The sequence below is a fragment of the Cyprinodon tularosa genome, unplaced genomic scaffold, assembly GCF_016077235.1.
Source record: "Cyprinodon tularosa strain WSP-4 unplaced genomic scaffold, ASM1607723v1 ctg91, whole genome shotgun sequence".
NCBI lineage: Eukaryota > Metazoa > Chordata > Actinopteri > Cyprinodontiformes > Cyprinodontidae > Cyprinodon > Cyprinodon tularosa.
The window spans coordinates 199,674-205,041 of NW_024039685.1; the positions used below are offsets into that span (position 1 = coordinate 199,674).

The window sequence follows — 5,368 nt, forward strand, 5'->3', positions numbered from 1 at the left end:
CTGAAAAACAATAGTCCAGTTGTGCTCTTTGTGTCTTTTATTTTATTTTTGTGGTTGCACTGGAGCCTTTGTGATAAACCTGGAAGCCGCCAAGCTTAATGATGATTCTAAAACTATTTTTTTTTTCTCCATTGTTTTTAAGAGCAGTCCTGTATAGGTGTAAATATTCTTCTTAAGGAATTTTCCTCAGTAAAGACTTGGTTGAGTCATTTTATTATTTAGTCATTATTACAGTTTCTGGTCTGTTATATTTTGAGGTCTGCTTAAAAGGATTTTTATTTTGTGGTAACAAAATCGAAATTTAAACTCTGGAGAGAATATGAGTCCAAACCTTTTTTTTAATATAAAGGTAACCAAATCCATTTATATGTTTAATGAAAATAACCAGTATTAGCTTTTGTAGACTATCAGTTTCTGCAAAGAAATTAAAATGACATTCCCTGCTTTATGAAGGTAGATTTTGGTATTTATGTCATTAAAAAATATTTCTGCTAAAATTGAATGCAAACAATATAGTTGAAACTCAAAAAAATTATTTAAATATTTTATTAAAGTGACTTTTTTTTCTTTTTTGATGAAATAATAAAGACATAAATGTCCTACGACATAGTTCAATCTAAAAATTTGCTTTAAAAAAAATCTTCACTTCTATCGAAAAAAGCATTTTAAAGAAAAACAGACTTCAAATGTATCTGATTTAAATGTCAACTACGGTATATATTTATATTTATAAATATATCTGCATTCAAATACTTTAAAATGTTTTTCTTTTGCTTGTTTTGATTGAATAAGACGACACAAATCTACCTTCATGTTGGTTCTGAAAGAAGACTACGTTTTCTGAGAACTTGTAAACAAAGTGAAAGAAACACGTAAACAGGCCTTAAATTAAATAAAGGTTTGGTTTAAAGACAAATAAGAAGTGCTAAATCTATACTTATGACTTCAGCATATCACTTATCTTTTTTTTAAATACTGTAAATGAAAATAATTTTCAGTGAGACAATATGTGGAACTCCAGAAACCCTAGCTCCTTTAAAGTTTCAAAGATTCAATTCACATTTATTTATAAAGAAATATAATTTCTTAAAGGAGCAAAAGACTGTAAAGTGAAACAACATAAAACCTTTACAAGACTTGAAAGCATAAAAGACAACAAAATTAAAATAATGTATCACAAGCCAAAATCATCATCTCATAGTTTTGAAAGCCGAGACAAAAAGATGAGTTTTTAGAAGTGATTTAAAATCAGAGAGGTTGACTTTTTAATTTCCACTCGAAGGTTGTTCCCCATATTTGGAGCTGCCACAGAAAAAGCACGACCCCCACAGAGCTTCTGTTTAGTTTTAAGCACTTATAGAATCAGCTGACCTGAGTGTACAGGAGGGTGTATGAAGTTACAGCAACTCAGAGAGGTAAGATGGAGCAAAACCATAAAGCTACTTAAAAACTAATAAAATAACTTTAAAATGAATCCTAAAATCTACTGGGAGCCAGGGTAAAATGGGGGTAATTGGCTCATATTTAAGAGTGCTAGATAAAACAATTGCTGCAGCATTTTGCACTCTGGAGTTGAGCAATGATGGAGGCACTAACCTGATACACTGAAAAAAACAATGCAACCATATTTGGTATCTACTTAATCATATTCAGTTACTTGAAAACAATTGTTTTATGTCCTACCATGTTAAAATGAAAAAAAAAAAAAAGTGTTAAAGTAACTAAACATGATTCAGTGTCAACAAGTGCACAACGGTAATCCAGCCAGGTAGGGATGAAGGCGTGGATTATTGCCTCCAGATGATCAACTAGTGAGAATGGGCTTTAATTTGGCCAACTGCCTTAACTGAAGGAAACATTCTTTACAATTTCCTTTATCTGGATGTCAAATAGAAGATCAGCATCCACTTTGACACCAAGGTTTGTGATAATTGAACTCCTGTACTGGGCTAAACAATGGAGGGTAACTCAGATGTGCCGCTAAAATCCATGACCTCGGTCTTACTCTCATTTAATTTTAAGGGCCATGCACACAAATAGGGTTCCTATGATAGAAGGTAAAGAGGTTATGTTTTGCTTCCTAAGCGCTGGCTCATTTCTCCTATCTGTGGAACGGACCAGAACATGCAGGATGAGCATTGGAAGGCTGGGAGGCCCACCTGTGCAACAGCGTGGTGGTTCTCCATACCATCACAGCTGCACATGTTTGCTGCTTTCTTGATGGATTCTGCACACTTTGCCTTATAATCAGTGGTTTCTGTTCCAACTGCTGCTCTGTCTCCATCCTGAAGGAGTTTAGTTCTCTTTTCATAAATTTGGCATGTGGACAGACTTTGCTGTAAGCCTTGACATGTTGGTCTGACATGTTGGTCTGTTGAGTTTTGTTGCATGGAGCTTCCTGACTGCTGGGAAGTTTTGATCCTCTATGTCAGTTAAGCTGATCCTGAATCCCTGGAAGAGTCCAAGCTTTCCTTGGGCTGCATCAGGAGTCTCTGGTAGCACTTTGCCACTCTTATCCCCAGGTAAGACCTTGCTACTCTTTGGTTGTACTGGGTAAGGGACATAATCCACTCTATAGGTAGTGATTGCTTCAAAAGGTGTTCGACTTTTCACTGCAAAGGCTTTCCTATCCATTGAAGAGCGTTTTTTCTCGGGTAATGTCTTCTCATTGCTTTCGCTACTTTTCAGTGGAAACAACTTTTCTGGTGTCCAAGCACGAAAATCATCTGGACAGCATAAGAGAAATACTTATTGGAATAATTAGTCATCTTTCATGTGCAAGGAGGAGGAATGTGCAAGGAGGACCAGTTGCTTACTTTGGTACACAGTTGTATAGTCCACACGCAAAGGTTGGGTCACTTTGGTGAGTGAAAGCCTCTGTGCAAAGGTTACGTCAGTTTTAGGTGGCGGCCTTCCAGCCTTTGGAGAAGGGCTTGTTTGTTGTCTGGGGACATGTCTCCTTCTGAAACACATATTCAAAAATGTCTGAGTTTTGCTCTTCAGCTTGCATGGTATATAGGATTATATTATGAACATCTTCTTCAGACCCTGTAGATTCAGTCTTAATTCACCTAAACATTGGGGGAAATAAAGACTTGATCCCTGGCATTTCATTTCTGTTTGCCTGGTTCTAACTAAACCTAAAGTGTTGTGTAAAAGATTTTCATCAAACTTTAGTTTTTTGTTTTATGTCTTTAATGAAATTAAATTATTAGATATAACCCAAGAATGTTAAAAGAGTAGTTTTGATTAGGGGGGAAAAAGCAGCCCAATAAATTGTGGCTCTCATGAACTTTATAATTGGTGCGTCTGCAGGCAGAGGTAACTACCATCTAATATTTGCATTACAGAAGATTTATTTTTTGAATGGTTTAACCGCAATAAAATTCGAAGAAGTGCTTATAGCACATATATTTTCTGTTTGTGCCTTGACCTCCTTGAGTTAAACAGATATTTTAAATGATGGGTGAAATTTGTGGACAAAACCAATAAGGGAAAAAAAATCCTCCTGTTTCAGAAGCAGCCAAGCAGCCTGGGAAGATACTGCCTCCAAGGTTTAAACTAGATGGGATGGGATCAACACTTACCAAACAGGGAGGCATTTTGTTTTCTCAGTCCATGAACATTTCTTGGTGACCAAGAAATATAAAGAACATGTTACTCATTTGATCACCAGTTGTTAGGGGATTTAAATTAAAAGTAGTATAAAAGCCCACTTTAACTGATTTAATCCAGCTTTTACATTGTACTTAGTTATTTCTCGACCTTTGGGGTTAGTTTTCTACACACCTTTCAGATGATTTTGACAAAGAAAATATAAATACATCACTGAGCAATATTTTGGTCTAGTAAATTTGCAGTGTTACAGTAAAACTTTAAGAGTGCATATGATCCCACTCAGAATTAGTGTTAAATTAGAACTCTACGTAGTGTATATCTTACTCCAGTCGTTTTAATAACTCTTAGTTAGTTGTTTTTATTAATTCACTGTCACTTTTTTGGTGTGAAAGTTTATAATAGATTTCTTGATGCTACAGGTCTTGCTATAATCTAATCTAGATTTGGTAGGTGAAAGTGGTTCTCCAAGAAAAGCTAATTCATAGTTAAGGGATGGAATTTGTTGTTTCCCTGAATAGAAAACCTCTTATGTGTGTACTAAACGGAGACCCAACCAAACCATAAAAGCAAACATTCAGACTTGTGGGCAGGTCAAATATTTCCCCATGACTGTATATATTTGTTATGCTTTGACTTTAAAGGTGTGTCTAAATTACCTATATATAAAAAGATTATCTTAAAACATCAAATCCATGCAAATCCTGTACCTGACTGAAGTGATGCTGGCATCCCAGACCCATGGATGGTGAGGGTTATTCAGTTTTAAGGTGGAGCTGGTGTATTTGCCTGGAGGAAAGAAACTGGCCTGGTACTCTGTGATCATGACCAGATCACTTTGAACTTATCTTCAGAGGTACTGAATGTCCTAAAGAGGAATTCTGAAAGGAATCAAAGTAAATATAAAGAAAAATTCACTGATTTTGAGAATAAAGAACTGACATGCAATTTGTAGTTATTTGTTTGCCTAATTATGCACCTACAACATTTTCTAAACGTTAGATCCATTCAGATACACTAAACAAATGTAATGCAACTGTTTTTGGCACTTACTTAAACATATTTAGTTACTTTATCACAATTCTTTTATGTCCTACTATGCTAACATTAAACATTTGTGTTAAAGTAACTAAATATCATGCATTAAATGTCAGAAACGGTCGCATTATTTTCAGTGTATTATCCATATAATCCATTGCTAGATTTTCATTTGCCTAATGACCTTAATCAAAATTATTATTATTTTTTTTTTATCCAAAAACATCATAATCATATAAGCTCACCTCATTATTAGTTGCAGTTCCAGTATGGATGTGTTGTTGCGGTCCTTTCTCCTCGATTTAGTCGTGCAAGTGGCCTTCAAGTACATAAATAATTGCAGGAACATGCAGGGCTGTGTGTGGAAAGAAGGTGGAACAGCTTCTAAAAATAATCACCATCATGGGGGCCGCTGCCCATGGTGATGCGCTTTAAAGATGCTTTACGGGGGTCTGAAACTCTGGCTGTGGGCCGGAACCGAGGGGCAAGTTTTGAAATACAGAAATGAAAAGAGAAAAAAAAAGGAATATTTACGTCATCACCTTTATTTTTTTATTTCTGTAATTTTGGTCGAGCTCTGTACAACGTGACTGTCCCAGCATGACTCAATCTGTCAATTTGTGGTGATTAAAAAAAACGTTTCTTACAGTTTATTTAGAAGAAAACGGTGCATTCACCTTAAAGAATTAATAAAAGGGACCCATCCTTGTGAATA

General features: G+C 35.4%; 1 long non-coding RNA gene across 1 annotated transcript; it reads right to left on the reverse strand.

Annotated features, from left to right (window-relative positions):
• Positions 1 to 2,626: 2,626 nt before the first annotated feature.
• On the reverse strand, positions 2,627 to 5,116 carry LOC119776108. The gene is made up of 4 exons (XR_005279738.1): positions 4,899 to 5,116; positions 4,326 to 4,496; positions 2,817 to 2,962; positions 2,627 to 2,726 (listed from the first exon to the last, which is right to left on the reverse strand). It is a non-coding gene; the product is annotated as an uncharacterized LOC119776108 (long non-coding RNA).
• Between the last annotated feature and the right edge of the window lie 252 nt (positions 5,117 to 5,368).